Source organism: Salmo salar, chromosome 19, assembly GCF_965601325.2.
Source record: "Salmo salar chromosome 19, fSalSal1, whole genome shotgun sequence".
Taxonomy (NCBI): domain Eukaryota; kingdom Metazoa; phylum Chordata; class Actinopteri; order Salmoniformes; family Salmonidae; genus Salmo; species Salmo salar.
This window is the reverse complement of record NC_138309.1, coordinates 15,449,390-15,473,907: the sequence shown is the minus strand read 5'-3', so window position 1 is coordinate 15,473,907 and position 24,518 is coordinate 15,449,390.

Sequence of the window (24,518 nt, the reverse complement as noted above, 5' to 3'; positions counted from 1 at the left end):
GACAGACAGACAGACAGACAGACAGACAGACAGACAGACGACAGACAGACAGACAGACAGACGACAGACAGACAGACAGACAGACAGACAGACAGACAGACAGACAGACAGACAGACAGACAGACAGACAGACAGACAGACAGACAGACAGACAGACAGACAGACAGACTGTATACAATCTCAAAAACACTACTGCAACACAATGATAAATGGTACATGTTAAACCTCTTCACTCAGTCAGTGTGAGTCTGTCCCTCACCCCTCTGTCCCTATGTTAGTGTGATCAGCTGTTCCTGCCCCTGATGGACATCCACAGACATCAGTGCTGACACACAATTAGTAAATTACTCCACTCCAAAATGAGCTTCAAAAGACTCTGCTCTGCTGTGTTAGGAGTCCTGTCTGAGTGTGGCCACTGACCAGAATACCATTAGTGTAGCAGGGGACCAATACAACACAGTGTTCCATCAGTAACACTCCTACAATGACATAAATACCAGACTCATGTTAGTGTAACAGAACATACAAACTGTAATAAATGTGAGAGAGGGGTCGGTGTAACCAGCTCAAGTCGGTTACAGCAGTGACAGAAAAATATTAGCAAAAATTCCCCTTGAGGAAAAACAAATAAATATCACGTGATCACATGATCTTATGTGAAGTTAATGTCATAACATGTGACATGTAAATGCGACGTGTTAACATGAAGCTACACGTGAAAACATGATCTTATGTGAAGTTAATGTCATAACATGTGACATGTAAATGCGACATGTTAACATGAAGCTACACGTGAAAACATGATCTCATGTGAAATAAATGTGACAAGATGGGGATGCAACATTTCAACATGGGATACCGTGAGATGACACGTGACAACATTTGAAAACTAAAAATTCTATTTTCAAATGTGAATATTCTTCAGTTGTGAAAATGCAATTTCATATGTGAGAGGTACATTTTCACGTAAAAGTTTTTCACATGTGAAAGTGAAAATGTTATTTTCACATGTGAAGTTTTCTACATGTGAAACTACAATTCACATGTGAGGTGAAAACATGTTATTCTCTTCACATGTGAAAAGGTGGTGTTTAATGGTTTCACATGTGAACAACTAACCTCACATGTTTCTCTTTTGTTTTCACATGTAAACATGTCAGCTCAACATGTGAAAACTTTCACAAGTTTTTTTGTAAGGGGAGTAATGAAATGGTATGGGGGTTTTCAAATCAAACTTTATTTGTCACATGTGCCGAATACAACAGGTGTAGACCTTACCGTGAAATGCTTACAAGCCCTTAACCAACAGTGCAGTTCAAGAAAGAGTTAAGAAAATATTGACCAAATCAACAAAAGTAAAACATAATTAAAAAGTAACACAATAAAATTACATTAAAGAGGCTTTATACAGGGGGTACCGGTACTGAGTCAATGTGCGGGGGTACAGGTTATTCAAGTTAATTTGTACATAGAGGTCGAGGTGAAGTGACTATACATAGATAATAAACAGCAAGTAGCAGCAGTGTAAAAAACGAATGGAGGGGGGGGTGTCAATGTAAATAGTACGGGTGGCCATTGGATTAATTGTTCAGCAGTCTTATGGCTTGGGGGTATGGGAGCCTTTTGGTCCTAGACTTGGCGCTCCGGTACCGCTTGCCGTGCGGTAGCAGAGAAAACACTCTATGACTTGGGTGACTGGAGTCTTTGACAATATTTTTGCCTTTTTTCTGACTCCGCCTAATATATAGGTCCCAGATGGCAGGAAGCTTGGCCCCAGTGATGTACTGGGCCGTACATACTACCCTCTGTCGCGCCTTATGGTCAGATGCCGAGCAGTTGCCATACCAGGCGGTGATGTAACCGGTCAGGATGCTCTCGAGGTCGTAAGGTGAACAGGGTGTACAAGAGGGGACTAAGCACACACCCCTGAGGGGCCCCAGTGTTGAGGATCAGCGTGGCAGACATGTTGTTGCCTACCCTTACCACCTGGGGGCGGCCCTTCAAGAAGTCCAGGATCCAGTTTCAGATGGAGGTGTTGAGTCACAGGGTCCTTAGCATAGTGATTAGCTTTGTGGGCACTATTGTGTTGAATGCTGAGCTGTAGTCAATTAACAGCATGCTCACATAGGTGTTCCTTTTGTACATGTGAGAAAGGGCAGTGGATCTGTTGGGGCGGTATGCAAATTGGAGTGGGTCTAGGGTATCTGGGATGATGCTGTTGATGTGAGCCATGACCAGCCTTTCAAAGCACTTCATGGCTAATTACGTGAGTGCTATGGGGAGGTAATCATTTAGCCAGGTTACCTTTCCCTTCCTTGGGCACAGGGACTATGGTGGTCTGCTTGAAACATGTGGGTATTACAGACTCGGTCAGGGAGAGTTTGAAAATGTCAGTGAAGACACTTGCCAGTTGGCCCCGCACATGCTTGGAGCACACGTCCTGGCAATCCGTCTGGCCCCGCGGCCTTGTGAATGTTGACCTGTATAAAGGTCTTGCTCACATCGGCTACTGAGAGCGTTATCACACAGTCATCCGGAACAGCTGGTGCTCTCATGCATGCTTCAGTGTTGCTTCCTCAAAGTTTTTTTATTTTATTTATTTATTTATTTATTTATATAGCCCTTCTTACATCAGCTGATATCACAAAGTGCTGTACAGAAACCCAGCCTAAAACCCCAAACAGCAAGCAATGCAGGTGTAGAAGCACGGTGGCTAGGAAAAACTCCCTAGAAAGGCCAAAACCTAGGAAGAAACCTAGAGAGGAACCAGGCTATGAGGGGTGGCCAGTCCTCTTCTGGCTGTGCCGGGTGGAGATTATAACACCACATGGCCTAGATGTTCAAATGTTCATAAATGACCAGCATTGTCAAATAATAATAATCATAGTAGTTGTCGAGGGTGCAACAAGTCAGTAACACAAGAGTAAGTGTCAGTTGGCAATTTCATAGCCGATCTTTGAGAGTATCTCTACCGCTCCTGCTGTCTCTAGAGAGTTGAAAACAGCAGGTCTGGGACATGTAGCACGTCCGGTGAATAGGTCAGGGTTCCAGCAGGTCTGGGACAACAGGTCTGGGACAGGTAGCACGTCCGGCGAACAGGTCAGGGTTCCATAGCTGCAGGCAGAACAGTTGGAACTGGAGCAGCAGCACGGCCAGTTGAACTGGGGACATCAAGGAGTCATCAAGCCAGGTAGTCCTGAGGCATGGTCCTAGTGCTCAGGTCCTCCGAGAGAGAGAAAGAAAGAGAAAGAGAGAATTAGAGAGAGCATATTTAAATTCACACAGAACACCGGAAAAGACAAGAGAAATACTCCAGATGTGACAGACTGACCCTAGCCCCCCGACACATAAACTACTGCAGATATCTCCAACCACCAACATACCATCCCGGGACAAGGCCGAGTATAGCCCACAAAGATCTCCGCCACGGCACAGCCCAAGGGGGGGCGCCAACCTAGACAGGAAGACCACGTCAGTGACTCAACCCACTCAAGTGACGCACCCCTCCCAGGGACGGCATGGAAGAACACCAGTAAGCCAGTGACTCAGCCCCCGTAATAGGGGTAGAGGCAGAGAATCCCAGTGGAAAGAGGGGAAACCGGCCAGGCAGAGACAGCAAGGGTGGTTTGTTGCTCCAGCCTTTCCATTCACCTTCACACCCCTGGGCCAGACTACACTTAATCATAGGACCTATTGAAGAGATATGTCTTCAGTAAAGACTTAAAGGTTGAGACTGAGTCTGCGTCTCTCACATGGGTAGGCAGACTATTCCATAAAAAATGGAGCTCTATAGGAGAAAGCCCTGCCTCCAGCTGTTTGCTTAGAAATTCTAGGAACAATTAGGAGGCCCGCGTCTTGTGACTGTAGCATACGTGTAGGTATGTACGGCAGGACCAAATCAGAAAGATAGGTAGGAGCAAGCCCATGTAATGCTTTGTAGGTTAGCAGGAAAACCTTGAAATCAGCCCTTGCCTTAACAGGAAGCCAGTGTAGGGAGGCTAGCACTGGAGTAATATGATCACATTTTTTGGTTCTAGTCAGGATTCTAGCAGCCGTATTTAGCACTAACTGAAGTTTATTTAGTGCTTTATCCGGGTAGCCGGAAAGTAGAGCATTGCAGTAGTCCAACCTAGAAGTAACAAAGGCATGGATTAATTTTTCTGCGTCATTTTTGGACAGAAAGTTTCTGAATTTTGCAATGTTATGTAGATGGAAAAAAGCTGTCCTTGAAACAGTCTTGATATGTTCTTCAAAAGAGAGATCAGGGTCCAGAGTAACGCCGAGGTCCTTCACAGTTTTATTTGAGACGACTGTACAACCATCCAGATTAATTGTCAGATTCAACAGAAGATCTCTTTGTTTCTTGGGACCTAGAACAAGCATCTCTGTTTTGTCCAAGTTTAAGAGTAGAAAGTTTGCAGCCATCCACTTCCTTATGTCTGAGATACAGGCTTCTAGCGAGGGCAATTTTGGGGCTTCACCATGTTTCATTGAAATGTACAGCTGTGTGTCATCCGCATAGCAGTGAAATTTAACATTATGTTTTCGAATGACATCCCCAAGAGGTAAAATATATAGTGAAAACAATAGTGGTCCTAAAACGGAACCTTGAGGAACAACAAAATTTAGTTGATTTGTCAGAGGACAAACCATTCACAGAGACGAACTGATATCTTTCCGACAGATAAGACCTAAACCAGGCCAGAACTTGTCCATGTAGACCAATTTGGGTTTCCAATCTCTCCAAAAGAATGTGGTGATCGATGGTATCAAAAGCAGCACTAAGATCTAGGAGCACGAGGACAGACGCAGAACCTCGGTCTGACGTCATTAAAAGGTAATTTACCACCTTCACAAGTGCAGTCTCAGTGCTATGATGGGGTCTAAAACCAGACCGAAGCATTCCGTATACATTGTTTGTCTTCAGGAAGGCAGTGAGTTGCTGCGCAACAGCTTTTTCAAAAATTTTTGAGAGGAATGGAAGATTCGATATAGGCCTATAGTTTTTTATAATTTCTGGGTCAAGATTTGGCTTTTTCAAGAGAGGCTTTATTACTGCCACTTTTAGTGAGTTTGGTACACATCCGGGGGATAGAGAGCCGTTTATTATGTTCAACATAGGAGGGCCAAGCACAGGAAGCAGCTCTTTCAGTAGTTTAGTTGGAATAGGGTCCAGTATGCAGCTTGAAGGTTTAGAGGCCATGATTATTTTCATCATTGTGTCAAGAGATATAGTACTAAAACACTTTAGTGTCTCCCTTGATCCTAGGTCCTGGCAGGGTTGTGCAGACTCAGGACAACGGAGCTTTGGAGGAATACGCAGATTTAAAGAGGAGTCCGTAATTTGCTTTCTAATGATCATGATCTTTTCCTCAAAGAAGTTAATGAATTCATCACTGCTGAAGTGAGAGCCATCCTCTCCTGGGGAATGCTGCTTTTTAGTTAACTTTGCGACAGTATCAAAAAGAAATTTCGGATTGTTCTTATTTTCCTCAATTAAGTTGGAAAAATAGGATGATCGAGCAGCAGTGAGGGCTCTTCGATACTGCACGGTACTGTCTTTCCAAGCTAGTCGGAAGACTTCCAGTTTGGTGTGGCGCCATTTCCGTTCCAATTTTCTGGATGCTTGCTTCAGAGCTCGTGTATTTTCTGTATACCAGGGAGCTAGTTTCTTATGACATATGTTTTTCATTTTTAGGGGTGCAACTACATCTAGGGTATTGCGCAAGGTTAAATTGAGTTCCTCGGTTAGGTGGTTAACTGATTTTTGTCCTCTGATGTCCTTGGGTAGGCAGAGGGAGTCTGGAAGGGCATCAAGGAATCTTTGGGTTGTCTGAGAATTTATAGCACGACTTTTAATGCTTCTTGGTTGGGGTCTGAGCAGATTATTTGTTGCGATTGCGAACGTAATAAAATGGTGGTCCGATAGTCCAGGATTATGAGGAAAAACATTAAGATCCACAACATTTATTCCATGGGACAAAACTAGGTCCAGAGTACGACTGTGGCAGTGAGTAGGTCCAGAGACATGTTGGACAAAACCCACTGAGTCGATGATGGCTCCAAAAGCCTTTTGGAGTGGGTCTGTGGACTTTTCCATGTGAATATTAAAGTCACCAAAAATTTGAATATTATCTGTGAGCATAAAAGGCAGCTCGCAGCTGGGTTTCCCTTTGTAGTCCGTAATAGTTTTCAAGCCCTGCTACATTCGACGAGTGTCAGAGCCGGCGTAGTAGGATTCAATCTTAATCCTGTATTGACGCTTTGCCTGTTTGATGGTTCATCTGAGGGGGGCGTAGCGGGATTTCTTGTAAGCGTCCGGATTAGTGTCCTGCTTCTTGAAAGCGGTAGCTCTAGCCTTTAGTTCAATGCAGATGTTGCCTGTAATCCATGGCTTCTGGCTGGGATATGTACGTATTGTCACTGTAGGGACGACGTCGTCGACGCACTTATTGGTGAAGCCTATGACTGAGGTGGTATACTCCTCAATGCCATTGGATGAATCCCGGGAACATCTTCCAGTCTGTGCTAGCAAAATCAAGAGCAATCATGAGGATATAATTATGGTCAGATTTGCCAAATGAAGGGCAAGTGAGAGCTTTGTATGTGTCTCTGTTGTGTGGAGAAAAGATGGACTAGAGTTTTTTTTCCTCTGGTTGCATCTAGAAATGAGGTAAAACGGATTTAAGTTTGCCTGCATTAAAGTCCCCGGCCACTTGGAGCACCACTTCTGGATGAGCATTTTCTTGTTTGCTTATGGTCTTATACAGCTAGTTGAGTGCGGTCTTACTGCCAGCATTGGTTTGTGGTGGTAAATAGACGGCTACGAATAATATAGATGAGAACGCTCTTGGTAGATAGTGGGGTCTACAGCTTTTCATAAGGTACTCTACCTCAGGCGAGCAATACCTCGAGACTTCTTTAATATTATACATTATTAATAATAATATTAGACACACACCCCCGCCCCTCGTCTTTCTCCATCTTTTCTTCACACAAATTACGGGGATTGGGCCGGTTCCTTGTGAAAGCAGTAGAGCCTTCGCGGCGGACTCATTAAATAAAAAAATCTTAGTCCAGTTTGAGGTGAGTAATCGCTGTTCTGATGTCCAGAAGTTAATTTCGGTATTAAGAGACGGTAGCATTAACATTATGTACAAAATAAGTTCAAAATAAGTTACAAACAACGCGAAAAAACTAACAAAATAGCACAAAACACACACATAAAACGGCAGCCATCCCCTCCGGCACCATTATACAATATTCCCCACAATATTTTAAGGTAAGTGATACGCTGTTTAGCTTTAAAAAAAAGTGTACAAATCTTTAACCAATTTGACATGATCACTTAGTGCTGAATTTGTAATTTATAACTCCCCGTGGGATTTCACCTCACAACCGCTGGATTTGGGATACGCTGATCTTCCTGCTGCATCACAAAGTCAATAGCATTCTCAGAAGTTCTCTCCACATTCATTACCTATAATACATCTCTGCACTTAGCAAGAGTGACATCTGCACTGCTATTTTAGTTATCAGTTAATCTGACTAATCTGACAATTCTCTCATCATTGATTTAATTTACTTATTTCAGCAATTTGAGGGTTTTCTGTATAATTGTCAAATGGTGGAGAATATTAGCATGTTTTATCCGAGAATTACTTTGAAGTCCAAAGTGTAGGAATGCATGTGAAATCAGTTATTGACACAGAAATGGTGGCGTAGCAGGAAGATTGGAATGCTGTCAACCAAGAGGTTGAGAGTTCAAATCCCATTTTAACCTCTTCACATATTGAATAATAAATACTGTAAAAATGAACATACTCAATGTAACCAAATATGTAAGTTGAAAACTGTGTGATGTTTCAAGGACATCCTAATGACTGATTTTTGTTTGCAGGGCATCACCTGTGAAATCTCATGTGAAAAACATACACTTGATATCATCACATTTGAAGTGTTCCAAAACCACATGGTTTGACATGATTTCACATGTCAAATCAAATCGGTACCGAGTCAGTGTGCGGGGGTACAAGCTAGTTGAGGTAATCTGTACATGTAGGTGGGGCCGATGTGAAAGGTTATGTGATTACAAGTGAAAATCCACATGTGAAACTTCATATAAAATATTATCATGTGAAGTGTTCCAAAAACACATAGTTTCACATGATCTCACGTGAAATTTTGCATGTGCAAAACATGTGGTAATTTCACACGTGAAATCATGTGATTTTCCACATGTGAAATTATGTGGGTTTTCCGTAAGGGTAAAATGTTTTTGAATCGGCCAATAAATGTTGGACACGCCGCCCACAACTACACCTACAGTCATTGTTAACACAAACTGTTAACTGTTAACTGATCTGCCTTCACCAATAATCTTGTTATACCAGTTGAGCAATTTTACATATAAACTCTTGTTCACAGAGTGCAGTACTCAACACCACATCCACACATCGTTCACACTAACTACAGCTCTGGGAGCCTCAGGCAGATATAAAATGTATCCATGGCAACCAGCTGAACCCTCTCCAACTCACTCTTCTAGCTCAAATCTAAAGATAGGTCCTGCACATAGCTAGCTCCTCTCACAAGCTAACACTACAGAGAAGAAATTATCCTAGTAAATCATCCACTTATTTTGACATGGAGAAATGCTTATTGGATTTACTCTTGATGGTGTGTTACAATAAGTAAGCAATATATTATTGTGTAATAGTAAGCATTTCGTGTCCTTAGGTGAGAGACCCAGAAGTGTAGTTTGTATCCAATACAAAATCTTCAAAAATTGAACACAAAAGTTTCAACAAGTCAGTGTGTGGGTTCAAGACAAGTTGTTGACTAAGGATGGATGACAGTGTCCCCATACTCTCTGATGATGTCACACTCTAGGAGGAGGTCGTTGCTGATCTAGCTCTCACCAGAGCCACACATGCCTGAGGGCCTTAGCTAAGAGGGACAGAATGCACTAACAGGTTGCAGGCTGGTCACCACCACCCACACAAACACAGATGAGGGAGAGGACACATTGCTGAGGGCAGACAGGCAGTCAGGGAGAGAGAAAGGCAGGCAGGAAGAGAGGCAGGCAGGAAGAGAGACAGTCAAATAGACAGCAAGGTAGGGAGAAAGGGCAGACATTCAGGAAGGCAGAGAGACAGGTAGTAAGTGTAACAACAGGTAGAGAGACAGGCGGGCAGATGGAGACCGGCAGGCAGAGAGGGAAGCAGACAGGCAGACAGGCAGACAGACAACCAGAAAGGGGGAAAGTGTGAGACATTACACCACTACATTAGCCTCCGAACACGCCACCCTCGTCAACATGACATATTCCCCATTCACTCTCTAATGAATGGAAATACATGCACAATCTGTGGTCGGGGTCTGACTAGAGTCTTTTCCATGGACGGATCACCAGCAGCACATTTGGGTCTCCCACACACAGTCTGTCGTGGGGAGCCATGAAATAAATGAATTCACCCTGGATACAACTCAACCAATCAGTTGTGTTCGAAGGAGGAACTGACATTGTTTCCTGTTTGAAGATGGAAAACAAAACACAAATGGAAAAGTCTTGTTAGGGAACGAAAAGTAGAAATGTCACGCAGCTGTGTTCTAATACATTGCCAGTGTTTTGTTACGTGGTTGTTTGCCTTCCACCTGTTACAGGCCTTACCCACATCATCCTTTTGCCTTGCTGTAGTTTGGACAGCTTCTCAATGAGCATTTTGCACTGCCTTCAATGACATTGATAGCGAGTAAGCATCAGCTGATATAAATAACTGTCATGTAATGCATTCAGTCTCTGCAAATACCTTCTTGCTATAAAGAGAATAATGAGTTCGCTGCCAAGCCCTTTGGCCTGTCAATGCGCAGGTGCATGTGGCTAGTAAAATGGAAAAATACATAAGACTCTTAGAGACTTTCATGGCTGACAAAAAGAGAGAGGGAGGGAGAGAGATCAACAGAGACTGCAATAAACTGAAATACAGACAGACAAAAAGATAAAGCAGAACAAATGCTAGGCAGTGAGAGAGACATACAAAGAGAGCGAGATGGGCGGAAGGAGAGCACGCTGGTCATCTGTTCTGTTGTCTGCTGCTCCCTCGGGAGAAAGACGTCTCACATGGGAGGAAAGCAGGACAGCTGAACACTGACAACCACACCACACACAGCCAAGTCACACTGGCGAGAAAGCCAGGGGAACTAATGTCACTCTATCCTTCTCTTTCCCTCTTTCCTCTCTACGTCCCTCTCTTTTACAACCAACCACATCACATACAGCCAAGTCTCAGTGGAGAGACAGCCAGGGGACCAGATATAATTAATAATAATAATACGTTATACAATTCCTGTAGCGCATTTCATAGCAATCACAAAGCGCTTCAAAAGCAGAAAAGAAACAACCAATACATCATCATGAGTATCCTAGCTATAGTAAAGGTCAACCAATAGAGGTCAAGTCTTTGAGTGCATGCATCCTCCAAAGATGGAGAGAGAAGATTCATGGCTTGATCAGAGGAAGGTGGTCGTTGAGATGGTTTATGAAGAGTCTGGCGACGATCATGTAGAGGGCTACTCTGGGAACCAGCCTGAGTCATGTAGCTACTGTCACTAGATATATCACTCTCTCATTTTCTTTCTCTCCTTCACCTCTTCACCTCTTCATCCCTCTCTTTTACTATCAATGATGTGTTCGAGTGTGGATAAAAACTGATGGCTGAATATTAACAGATATGAATTCACATGTACATCGGTTCTTCTGTATTACCGTTTCTGGTGTATTACCGTATTTTAAAAGCTCAACCTCTTTCTTTCCCATCCCCTAAACACGAAAGCACTCAGCCACTCACACAAACCTTCCCAGTCGTGCTCGCCCACATACACCCCCAACTCCACACACTTACAGCGGAATAGTACTTTCTCAGTTGATGTGCAAGAGAGAGGAATGGGGGATGGGTGAGTGCACTCCAGAGCTCTCCAGCCCCTACTGCTGGTTTGTTTTCCAGCATCTCAGAGACAAAGACACGTCAAAGCGCCCTGGTGCCACAGAGAGCGCGACCTAGGGGAATAGACAGATCAACAGTGCCCACTATGGGCTGTTGTCAATAGTTATGGATCCAGAGTCACAATAGTCTGGTCAATTATAGTCCTGGATCCAGTCACAATAGTCTGGTCAATTATAGTCCTGGATCCAGAGTCACAATAGTCTGGTCAATTATAGTCCTGGATCCAGTCACAATAGTCTGGTCAATTATAGTCCTGGATCCAGAGTCACAATAGTCTGGTCAATTATAGTCCTGGATCCAGAGTCACAATAGTCTGGTCAATTATAGTCCTGGATCCAGTCACAATAGTCCGGTCAATTATAGTCCTGGATCCAGAGTCACAATAGTCCAGTCAATTATAGTCCTGGATTCAGAGTCACAATAGTCCGGTCAATTATAGTCCTGGATCCAGAGTCACATTAGTCTGGTCAATTATAGTCCTGGATCCAGAGTCACAATAGTCTGGTCAATTATAGTCCTGGATTCAGAGTCACAATAGTCCAGTCAATTATAGACCTTGATCCAGAGTCACATTAGTCTGGTCAATTATAGTCCTGGATCCAGAGTCACAATAGTCCAGTCAATTATAGTCCTGGATTCATAGTCACAATAGTCTGGTCAATTATAGTCCTGGATTCAGAGTCACAATAGTCCAGTCAATTATAGTCCTGGATCCAGAGTCACATTAGTCTGGTCAATTATAGTCCTGGATCCAGAGTCACAATAGTCTGGTCAATTATAGTCCTGGATTCAGAGTCACAATAGTCCAGTCAATTATAGTCCTGGATCCAGAGTCACAATAGTCCAGTCAATTATAGTCCTGGATCCAGTCACAATAGTCTGGTAAATTATAGTCCTGGATCCAGGGTCACAATAGTCTGGTCAATTATAGTCCTGGATCCAGTCACAATAGTCTGGTCAATTATAGTCCTGGATCCAGGGTCACAATAGTCTGGTCAAGCAGACTGACCGCTGCGCTCACATGTGCTATCAGGGGATCTGTCTCTGCTAGAGTCAATGCTTGAGTCTCCTTGCAGGCTTACAAAAAGGTTCTTCTGCATATTCAATAAGAGGCAATAACTCAATACATAAAAAATATAGCATTTTCACATTATCTTCATTGTCACACTTACCTGGTTGACTAGTGTCCTTGAACAGCAATGTACTGACAAGATATGTACAATATGTACAACAATGTCTTGTACTTGATATGCTGTCTGAGACTCTTGTCATCCCTCTGAGGTCAGCAACGGAATATAGTGACAGAATCAGGCCATCCATCTCTTTTTTTGAGTACAGAGGCATTCCACATTCTAGTCCTGGGGTATTGTTTGGGGATGCCATTATTATCTAGCCTACTGTTCATCACCAGTGATATGAGAGAAATGTGAATGAAGCCCCATCTCGCCGACAGACGGACCGAAAGACGGACAGACAGACTGACGGACGGACAGACAAACGGACAGAAGGACAGTTGATGGACGGACAGATTGTCAAATGGACAGACAGACAGACGGACAGAAGGACAGACGAACGGTAGTTAGACAGACAGACGGATGGACGGATGAACGAACGGTTGCCGGGCGGACGGTTGATGGACAGCCGGACAGACAGACCGCACTCTCTGTGAGTGATGCATTAGCGGGCCCTGTACTGGGTTTGGATCACAGGGAATAGTCTATTAATCAGAGCAATAGACCCAGGAGAGGTTAAATACTTTATCCTGCTTTATAAGGCGTTATAATGGCTATTTCAGTGTTTATGTTGACCAATACTAAAGCTGGATCAAGTCATCAAAGGTGCTATGCTAAAAAGTACCATGCTGTTGCCATGGCACCCGAGGTAAACCACCATATAATGGGAGAGTGTGAATAGAAGGGGAGGGTTTCCTTTCTCCTTTTCCTCTGTCGGACATTCTTTCCTAGATTTGTCTGATGGGTTTCTGTGGCGCCACTCTGCGTCTGTGTCCCAAATAGCACCCTATTACCTTTAAAGTGCACTACTTTAGTATGGGAATCTGGTCAAAAGTGGTGCACTCTGTAGGGATAGGGTGCCATTCGATTTCTTTATCTACTACATTTTTTTCGTGTGCTGAAGCCAAATATTTATCATGTAAAATAATATGTTCTTCTCTGATAATAAGAATGAAATCTTAATTTATACCCACAACCCTGTTATGAAAAAAGAAAAAAAGGGAAGAAGAAAACCTTTTATTACATCTTGGAAATTCAATACACTTGTGGAAAATCTAAACTATCAGACTATTAGGTGACTTAGATATTGGAATGTATCTATATCATCATCATATCATTCAATAAAAATGTAATCTTCTCTTTGAGCCCTCTTTAATCACAGGGGCTTTATTTAACTCCATGTCTGTCTGCAATGGGCTTTGGGGAGAGGAGGGAGGGGTGTGTGTGAGGCACAGGAGGTTGGGGGCATCTTATTTGGGGAGGACGGGCTCGTGGTAATGACTGGAGTGGAATCAGTGGAATGGTATTAAATACATCATTAACATGATTTGATGCCATTCCATTCCCTCCGTTCCAGCCATTATTATGAGCCGTTCTCCCCTCAGCAGCCTGGGAGAGGGGGGGGAGGGGGGGGGGGGCTTTAGAGAGGCATGGAGACAGGATTCCAACGCTAGTTGCATTACAGACTAATTGTGATGTGCGCTGGCAGTGAGTGAATGAGTGACCACAGGGGGGAAATTACCTGGCAACCTACCCAATCTGGCAATCCCACTAAAGGATTCTTTGGGCCTGATATGTGGTCTGCATTCCTTTACTTTGAAAGAAAGTCTTGCGAATCGTGGCTTCTGTTTGCACTTAAAATTACATAACGTTGATTGTGGATATCGGCAATGTTAGTATAAAGCTGTTAATGTGCATAAGCTCAATAAAAGTAATTAAAATAGAAATCTCAAAAACGTAATCAACTTCACGTTGACTTGAATATTCCTAAAACCGTTCCAACCACTGATAAGAAATTGATTGGGGTCAGAATACATGGATGGGGCTTGTTTCCTAGAACCGGCTAAAACATCAGCAGTGCATCATTTCAGGACTGATACAATATAACCAACAGATGGCAGTATATCCAAAAGGATACAGTCAGAGCCTCTGATCTGATGTAAACACAGTTTACAGTGAGGGAGGAAAGGAGAGAAGAGGGGAGGAGCGGAGAAGAGGGGAGGGAAGGGGAGGAGAGGAGATACGAGGAGAAGAGAGGAGAGGAGACAGGAGGGGAGGGGAGGACAGGAGAGGTAAGGGGAGAAGAGGAGAGTAGAGTAGAGTAGAGAAGGGTGAGGAGACGGGAGTGGGGGAGGAGAGGAGAGGTAAGGGGAGGAGAGGTAAGGAAAGGAAAGGAGAGGAGCGGAGCAGGGAGGAGAGCTACAGTATGGAGGCTGCAGTTTTTCACACACTGATGACTTCATCTCCTCTCTCATCTCTTCCACTTCTCTCCTGTCCTCTATCCTCTCCTCTCTCCCACCTCTCTCATCTCCTCTCACCTCTCCTCTCTCCTATTCTCTCTACCATCTCTCTCTTCCACCTCTCTCCTCTCCTCTCTTCCACCTCTCTCCTCTCAACTCTCCCAACTCTCTCCTTTCATCTCTCTTCTCTGCCACCTCTCCTCTCTCCCACCTCTCTCCTCTCTCCCAGCTCTCTCCTCATCTATCTCCCACCTCTGCGTTCTTGTCTCACGCACCTCTCACAGACTAAACCCCAAAAGACAGACAGTGTCAGAACAACGAGTGAGGTCAAACTCGTGTCAAAGCAATTTTACCCTGAACAGTCTGCTAGATAGGTGTAGTCAGGAGACTTGACAGGCTTTGTCAGTGGCAGCAGAAATGCATTTGTTTCAGCCATCTCACACAAACAAAAGGGCTGTTGTGTTGTGTTGTGTGCTAATTGGAGAAGGGTTTGCTCTACAGAAGAAATGTCAGGTGCACACTGCTGCAACAGAGTGGGTTTGTTTAGTGCAGAATACATTTCAGGTGACATACTACTGTGAAGAGAGAGAGAGAGAGAGAGAGAGAGAGAGAGAAACAGAGCAAGAGACAAAGGCAGAGAGACAGAGAGAGAGAGAGAGAGAGAGGGAGAGAGAGAGAGAGACTGAGTGGAAGAAGTGGATAGAGAACTGGAAGGATGAGGTAGAATAATATGAGAAAGAGAGGAAATGGGAGAGAGGGAAAGGGAGAGAGGAAATGGGAGAGAGAGAGGCAGAGAGAGAAAGGAAGAGAGGGAATGGGAGAGAGAGAGGCAGAGAGAGAAAGAGAGAGAGGAAATGGAAGAGAGAGGGGCATAGAGAGAAAGGGAGAGAGGGAATGCGAGAGAGAAAGGGAGAGAGGAAATGGGAGAGAGAGAGGCAGAGAGAGGGAATGGAGAGAGAGAGGCAGAGAGAGAAAGAGAGAGAGGAAATGGGAGAGAGAGAGGCATAGAGAGAAAGGGAGAAAGGGAATGTGAGAGAGAAAGGGAGAGAGGAAATGGGAGAGAGAGAGGCAGAGAGAGAAAGGGAGAGAGGGAATGGAGAGAGAGGCAGAGAGGGAAAGGGAGAGGGAATGGGAGATGGAGGGAGAGACAGAGACAAAGTCAGGGGTGAGAGAGAGAAAGAGAGAGGCTGAATGGGGTCAGGCTCACTGAAGTGGGACAGGTCCAGTCAGATTTGGAATCCACTCCCCTCCTGTCCTCCCGCCTTCTGTCCTGTCCTCTCATCCAATCCCATCTCATGCCATCTCATCTCCAGCCTGTTGGTGCTGAGTCAGATAGAGAGCTCTGGCACAGTCTCCCTGCTACAGCCAACACAATTAATTAGGGACCTGTGTGTCTGTTTGTGTGTGTTAGTTTGTCTGCTCGTGCGTGAGTGTTCATATTCAAAACAAATTTGAGGAAAACGCTACCGAAGTTCTATCAACATATTAGCTGTAGAACTCGCGCTGCTAAAACACTCGACCACTGCCATTCCAACTTCCGGGATGCCTACAAGGCCCTCCTGCGCCTTCCCTTCGGCAAATCTGATCATGACTCAATTTTCAAATCAAATCAAATGTATTTGTCACATACACATGGTTAGCAGGTGTTAATGCAAGTGTAGCGAAATGCTTGTGCTTCTAGTTCCGACCATGCAGTAATATCTAGCAAGTAATATAACCTAACAATTTCACAACAACTACCTTATACACACAAGTGTAAAGGAATGAATACGAATATGTACATAAAAAGATATAAATGAGTGATGGCCGAACGGCATAGGCAAGATGCAGTAGATGGTATAGAGTACAGTATATACATATGAGTTGAGCAATGTAGAGTATGAGAACATTATATAAAGTGGTATTGTTTAAAGTGGCTAGTGATACATTTAATTACATCAGATGGCAAGATGCAGTAGACGGTATAGCGTACAGTATATACATAAGAGATGAGTAATGTAGGGTAAGTAAACATTATATAATATAAAGTGGACAGTGATAAATGGATTACATCAATTTTACCATTATTAAAGTGGGTGGAGTTGAGTCAGTATGTTGGCAGCAGCCACTCAATGTTAGTGATGGCTGTTTAACAGTCTGATGGCCTTGAGATAGAAGCTGTTTTTCAGTCTCTCGGTCCCCGCTTTGATGCACCGGTGCTGACCTCGCCTTCTGGATGATAGCGGGGTGAACAGGCAGTGGCTCGGGTGGTTGTTGTCCTTGATGATCTTTTTGGCCTTCCTGTGACATCGGATGGTGTAGGTGTCCTGGAGGGCAGGTAGTTTGCACCCGGTGATGCGTTGTGCAGACCTCACTACCCTCTGGAGAGCCTTCCGGGTTATGGGCGGAGCAGCTGCCGTACCAGGTGGTGATACAGCCTGACAGGATGCTCTCGATTGTGCATCTGTAAAGGTTTGTGAGTGTTTTTGGTGACAAGCCGAATTTCTTCAGCCTCCTGAGGTTGAAGAGGCGCTGCTGCGCCTTCCTCACCACGCTGTCTGTGTGGGTGGACCATTTCAGTTTGTCCGTGATGTGTACGCCGAGGAACTTAAAACTCTCCACCCTCTCCACTACTGTCCCGTCAATGTAGATAGGGGGCTGCTCCCTCTGCTGTTTCCACGAACATCTCCTTTGTTTTGTTGACATTGAGTGTGAGGTTATTTCCCTGATACCACACTCCGAGGGCCCTCACCTCCTCCCTGTAGGCCTTCTCGCCGTTGTTGGTAATCAAGCCTACCACTGTAGTGTCGTCTGCAAACTTGATGATTGAGTTGGAGGTGTGCATGGCCACGCAGTCGTGGGTGAACAGGGAGTACAGTAGAGGGCTGAGAACGCACCCTTGTGGGGACGCAGTGTTGAGGATCAGCGGGGTGGAGATGTTGTTACCTACCCTCACCTCCTGGGGGCAGCCCATCAGGAAGTCCAGGACTCAGTTGCACAGGGCGGGGTCGAGACCCAGGGTCTCGAGCTTAATGACGAGTTTGGAGGGTACTATGGTGTTAAATGCTGAGCTGTAATCGATGAACAGCATTCTTAAATAGGTATTCCTCTTTCCAGATGGGTTAGGGCAGTGTGCAGTGTGATGGCGATTGCGTCATCTGTGGACCTATTGTGGCGGTAAGCAAATTGGAGTGGGTCTAGGGTGTCAGGTAGGGTGGAGGTGATATGGTCCTTGACTAGCAGACTGGGATAAGGATTGATTGAATATGTCTGTAAACTCACCAGCCAGCTGGTCTGCGCATGCTCTGAGGACGCGGCCAGGGATGCCGTCTGGGCCTGCTGCCTTGTGAGGGTTAACACGTTTAAATGTTTTACTCACGTTGGCTACAGTGAAGGAGAGCCCGCAGGTTTTGGTAGCGGGCCATGTCAGTGGCACTGTATTGTCCTCAAAGCGAGCAAAAAAGTTGTTTAGTCTGTCTGGGAGCAAGGCATTGTCATCCGCGACGGGGCTGGTTTTTCTTTTGTAGTCCGTGATAGACTGTAGACCCTACCACATACCTCTCGTGTCTGAGCCGTTGAATTGCGACTCCACTTTGTCTCTATACTGACGCTTAGTTTATTTGATTGCCTTGCGGAGGGAATAGCTATGTATAGTCATGTTTCCGGTCACCTTGCCCTGATTAAAAGCAGTAGTTCGCACGTTCAGTTTTGCGCGAATGCTGCCATCAATCCACGGTTTCTGGTTGGGGAATGTTTTAATAGACGCTGTGGGTACAACATCACCGATGCACTTGTTAATGAACTCGCACACCGAATCAGCGTATTCGTCAATGTTGTTGTTCGCAGCAATGCGGAACATATCCCAGTCCACGTGATCGAAGCAATCTTGAAGCGTGGAATCCGATTGGTCGGACCAGCGTTGAACAGACCTGAGGGCGGGAGCTTCCTTTTTTAGTTTCTGTCTATAGGCTGGGAGCAACAAAATGGAGTCATGGTCAGCTTTTCCAAAGGGAGGGCGGGGGAGGGCCTTATATGCATCGCGGAAGTTAGAATAATAATGATCCAGGGTTTTGCTACCCCTGGGAGCACAATCAATATGCTGATAGAATTTGGGGAGCCTTGTTTTCAGATTAGCCTTGTCAAAATCTCCGGCTACAATAAATGCAGCCTCAGGATATGTGGATTCCAGTTTACATAGAGTCAAATGAAGTTCCTTCAGGGCTGTCGATGTGTCTGCTTGAGGGGGGGATATACACGACTGTGATTATAATCGAAGAGAATTCTCTTGGTAGATAATGCGGTCGGCATTTGATAGTGAGGAATTCTAAGTCAGGTGAACAAAAGGACTTGAGTTGCTGTATATTGTTACGATCACCCCACGTCTCGTTAATCATAAGGCATACACCCCCGCCCTTCTTCTTACCAGAGAGATGCTTGTTTCTGTCGGCGCGATGCGTGAAGAAACCAGGTGGCTGTACCGACTCAGATAGCGTGTCTCGAGTGAGCCATGTTTCTGTGAAACAAAGAACGTTACAGTCTCGGATGTCTCTCTGGAATGCTACCCTTGCTCGGATTTCGTCTACCTTGTTGTCAAGAGACTGGACATTGGCGAGTAGTATGCTCGGGAGCGGTGCGCGATGTGCCCGTCTACGTAGCCTGACCAGAAGAACGCTCCGTCTGCCCCTTCTTCTTCGGCGTCGTTGTTTTGGGTCGCCGGCTGGGATCCGATCCATTGTCGTGGGTGGTGGGCCAAACAGAGGATCCGCATCGGGAAAGTTGTATTCCTGGTCGTAATGTTGGTGAGTTGACGTTGCTCTTATATCCAATAGTTCCTCCCGACTGTATGTAATAAAACCTAAGATTACCTGGGGTAACAATGTAAGAAATAATACATAAAAAAATAAAATACTGCATAGTTTCCTAGGAACGCGAAGCGAGGCGGCCATCTCTGTCGGTGCTGGAAGTAATCATGGCAAGGTGACTCCCTTCCTGTAGGCAGAAACTCAAACAGGAAGTACCCGTGCTAAAGGCTATTCAACGCTGGTCTGACCAATCAGAATCCACGCTTCAAGATTGTTTTGATCACGCGGACTGGGAAATGTTCCGGGTAGGCTCCGAGAATAACAGTGACGAATATACTGATACGGTGAATGAGTTTATCAGGAAGTGTATAGGAGATGTTGTACCCTCTGTGACTATTAAAACCTACCCTAAACAGAAACTGTGGATAGATGGCAGCATTTGCGCAAAACTGAAAGCGCGAACCACCGCATTTAATCATGGCAAGGTGACTGGGAATATGGCTGAGTACAAACAGTGTAGTTATTCCCACCGTAAGACAATCAAACAGGCAAAGTGTCAGTACAGAGACAAAGTGGAGTCGCAATTCAACGGTTCAGACACGAGACATGTTACAGGGTCTATAGACAATCACGGACTACAAAAGGAAACCCAGTCACGTCACAGACACTGACGTCTTGCTTCCGGACAAGCTAAACACCTTCTTCACCTGCTTTGAGGATAAAACAGTGCCTCCACCGCAGCCCACTACATTTAAGCATGTTAACCCTTACAAGGCGTCCCTACCCGCGTCCTCAGAGCATGCTCAGACCAGCTGGCTGGTGTGTTTACGGACATATTCAATCTCTCCCTATCCCAGTCTGCTGTCCCTACATGCTTCAGGATGACCACCATTGTTCCTGTTCCCAAGAAAGCTAAGGTAACTGAAATAAATGACTATCGCCCCATTGCACTCACTTCTGTCATCATGAAGTGCTTTGAGAGACTAGTCAAGGATCATATCACCTCCACCCTACCTGACACTCTAGACCCACTTCAATTTGCTTACCGCTCCAATAGAACCACAGACGATGCCGTCGCCATCGCACTGCACACTGCCCTATCCCATCTGGACAAGAGGAAAACCTTTGTACGAATACTGTTCATTGACTACAGCTCAGCATTCAACACCATAGTACCCTCCAAGCTCATCATTAAGCTCAAGACCCTGCGATTCAACCCCGCCCTGTGCAACTGGGTCCTGGACTTCCTGGCGGGCCACCCCCAGGTGGTGAAGGTAGGAAACAACACCTCCACTTTGCTGATCCACAACACTGGTGCCCTACAAGGGTACGTGCTCAGCCCCCTCCTGTACTCCCTTTTCACCCATGACTGCGTGGCCACGCATGCCTCCAACTCAATCATCGAGTTGGTTGAGAGAATGCCAAGCGTCTGCAAAGCTGTCATCAAGGCAAAGGGTGGATACTTTGAAGAATCTAAAATCTAAAATATATTTTGATTTGTTCAACGCTTTTATGCTTACTACATGATTCCATATGTGTTATTTTGTAGTTTTGATGTCTTCACTATTATTTTACAATGTAGAAAATAGTAAAAATAAACAAAAAACCTTGAATAAGTAGGTGTGTCCAAACTTTTTACTGGTACTGTAAGTGTGTATGTATGGTGTGTGTGGCGTGTGTATGTGTGCGTGCATGAGTGTGTTTGGTTGTGAGGGTGTGTATGTATGGTGTGTGTGGCGTGTGTGTGTGTGCATGAGTGTGTTTGGTTGTGAGGGTGTGTGTGTATGTGTGTGTGTGTGTGTGTGTGCGTGTGTGTGGTTGTGTGCATGTGTATGTTTGTGTGTGGTGTGTGTGTGCATGTCTGTGTGCATGTGTGTGCTTGTCTGTGTGTGTGTGTGGTTGTGTGCATGTGCGCGTGTACTTGTGTGTGTGTGTGTGTGTGTCAGGATGCTTGTGTGTGTGTTTGGCTGTAGGAGGAGCAGGTTGTAGCTAAAGCAGAGCTGACAGTTGCACTTAGCATATCTTATGGCGTTTTTCTGTCTCTGTCCCTCTCTCTCTCTCTCTCTTTCTCTGTCTGTCTCTCTTTCTCAAACATATGTTAACATTGCCAAAGCAAGTGAAATAGATAATAAACAAAATTGAAATAAGCAATAAACATTACTCGCTCTATCCAGGGGCGGAAATCCCGGGGGGGACGGGGGGACACACGACCCCCCCCATCCTGGGAAAAATATGATTTGTCCCCCCCAATACATCACTGAAACATAACTATGTAATTTAAATAATATTAATAATACGCAATGAAAGCAATTGTGCTGATTATAGACACTTAATAGCGCGTTTTTAAGTTTCAAAAGATTGCGACCCCCCTGCCCTTTGTCTCACAATGGTTTGATCCACTGCCAGTTCCTTAGCTTGCTACGTAACTGCCGTGAGGTTCATCCAGTCAATCACGCACACACACACTAGCTGAATATGCCAGAGCTAGCGCGCAAATATTAACTATTAAGCTAGCTAGTACCTATTCCATTTATGTGGCGTCGTCAAAGATGGAATCAGCATGCAGATGATGTAAGTTAGTGCTTCAAAGTCCCTGTGATAAGGTTAGCGATAAACTGAAGTCCAAACTGAACAGAACTACACTCTCATCTACCATTGTCTTAAATATATTTAATGGTCTCGTTGCAAAAGCTAAATTGTCGCAAGGGAACATTTATTTATTTAATTTCACCTTTATTTAACCCGGGTAGCAAAGATTATAGCAAACACCACTGAAACTGAATTGGTGCTCGCTAGCTTTGCAAATTCAGCTATTGTTGGAAGCCAGCCAATATGAAACAAACTATTAAAATTACAAAAGGTTGCAGCATATGTTGTGTAAATGGTGAACTCATACAGCTGTCAACTCTTGTCATTTTAATCCGTTTCACATTTGCTAGCTACCTTTTAGATCGAAGCCCATATAGAATGATTGAAGATGATAGAAGCCCATCTCCTACTGTAAATAACCTACACACTGTGTGTGTAGCCAGCCAGGTAGAAAAATGGCAGAAAAATAAAAGACAGACATCAGAGTATTTTTCAATACACCAAAACGCATAGTAAGAACCCTAGTAGCCTAATATCTCAAAGACTAGTTGATAAAATGTTCATAAGAAAGAAATGAAATTCTAATGGAAATGTTTCACAATGATGTCATTAGGCAGAGCAGGCAACAGATGGCACACAGACAGCAGAGTTGGGGACAGATATGCAGGGACAGACTGGCAGAGACAGGGAGTCTCAGGTAAGTTTGTTGAGTCTTTGTTTGGCAACATTATGAAAGGTTCTCAATTTTTTTGACTTGTAAAATAGGAACATAATTGGAAAATGCCATGGATACCCCCACTCTCAACTTAAACTGGTCACTGAACTAAGATTTGTTAAAGGCAATGGTATTGCTGTTGTGATTAGTTGTGTAGTTTTGGGTACCGGTAGTTAGGAGTACGGCAAACACCTTATTTCTTTGGTTCCTCAATATACATGTACCATATTACAATGTAGGCTATGTGTCACAGCACTACTTTTGGTGTCCCCCTCAGGAATTGCTCTTGAGAAAATGTCATGTAATTGTCCCCTCCAAAGTGGATATCAGATTTTCGCCCCTGGCTCTATCACTCCTCTCTCTCAATTCACACGGTCGCATGCACGCACGCACGCACACACACACACACACACACACACACACACACACACACACACACACACACACACACACACACACACACACACACACACACACACACACACCTATTGTACTAAAAGTTTACATGTTCAATGAATAGGAATATATATAACAGAAAAAATGTTAGCAGTTATCCTGTTTATCTCACTCTTAACAACTTAATAGTTAGTAATTACTGTATTTCTGACTGCTATTCTTTCTTTTTGCAACATGAAATCACTATCAGTTAGCATGTGGAACATTCAGGGCCTAAACTCATCAACCTTTGGACTGAAGAGTTTAGCACTGGAGTCCAACAAAAATCTTAAAGATGTTGACGTCATCATTCTGCAGGAGACATGGTGTAAGGCAGATACTGTCACTCACTGTCCCACAGGCTACAGAGATATAATTGTGCCATCACAGAAACACAGCTCTGTCAATAGAGGCAGAGACTCTGGAGGACTGATCATTTGGTACAAATCCGAACTACAAAATCGAATTAATCCCCCCCAAAATCAGTAAATATATTTAAAATTGAAAAAAGAACTTGTACTGACAGAAAAGATGTGTTCCTTTGCACAATATATATCCCTCCCTCAGAATCCTCATATTACTCAGAGGAGATCTTCCCCACCCTTGAGGAAGAGACGTGCCTTTTCCAGGCCCAGGGCAATGTGCTCATCTGCGGGGACACAAATGTGCGCACAGGAACACTACCTGATCTGACGACCACACGAGGGGACAGCTTTATTACAGGCCATACTGTTTCTAACTGCCTTAATCTCCCCCATAGAAACAACAGTGACAGCACCATCAACAAAAACGGAAGGGATCTGTTGCAGCTCTGTAGAAGCCTGGGTCTGTACTTTGTCAATGGAAGTTACAGGGGGACTCTTTGGGGAGATTCACCTATCGCTCACCTCTTGGTCACAGCACAGTAGACTATATGATTACAGACATTGACCCTTTCTCTCTCAGCTCATTCAGTGTCAAGCTAATAACCCCAATCTTTAAGAACGGAGACAAATTTGACCCTAACAATTACAGAGGCATTTGTGTGAACAGTAACCTGGGGAAGGTTTTACGTAGTATTACAAATGTAAGAGTTCTAAACTTCCTTAATAAGCACAATGTCTTGAGTAAAAGCCAAATTGGATTTATACCAAAACATTGCACGACTGATCATATTTGCACCCTACACACCCTGATAGATAAACATGTCTACCAAAATGATACCAAAATATACGCTTGCTTTATCGACTCCCAAAAAGCATTTGATTCTATTTGGCATACAGGACTGTTCTACAAAGTTATTGAAAGTGGTGTAGGGGGTAAAACATATGACATAATTAAATCAATGTATACTGGCAATACGTGCAGCATTAAAATTGGCAAGAAAAGAACAGAATTTTTTAACCAGGGGCGAGGGCTTCGCCAGGGTTGCAATCTGAGCCCTGCACTCTTCAATATTTACATCAACAAATTGGCCACTATTCTAGAAAAATCCTCAGCCCCTGGTGTTAGTCTCCACAATTCAGAGGTTAAATGCCTAC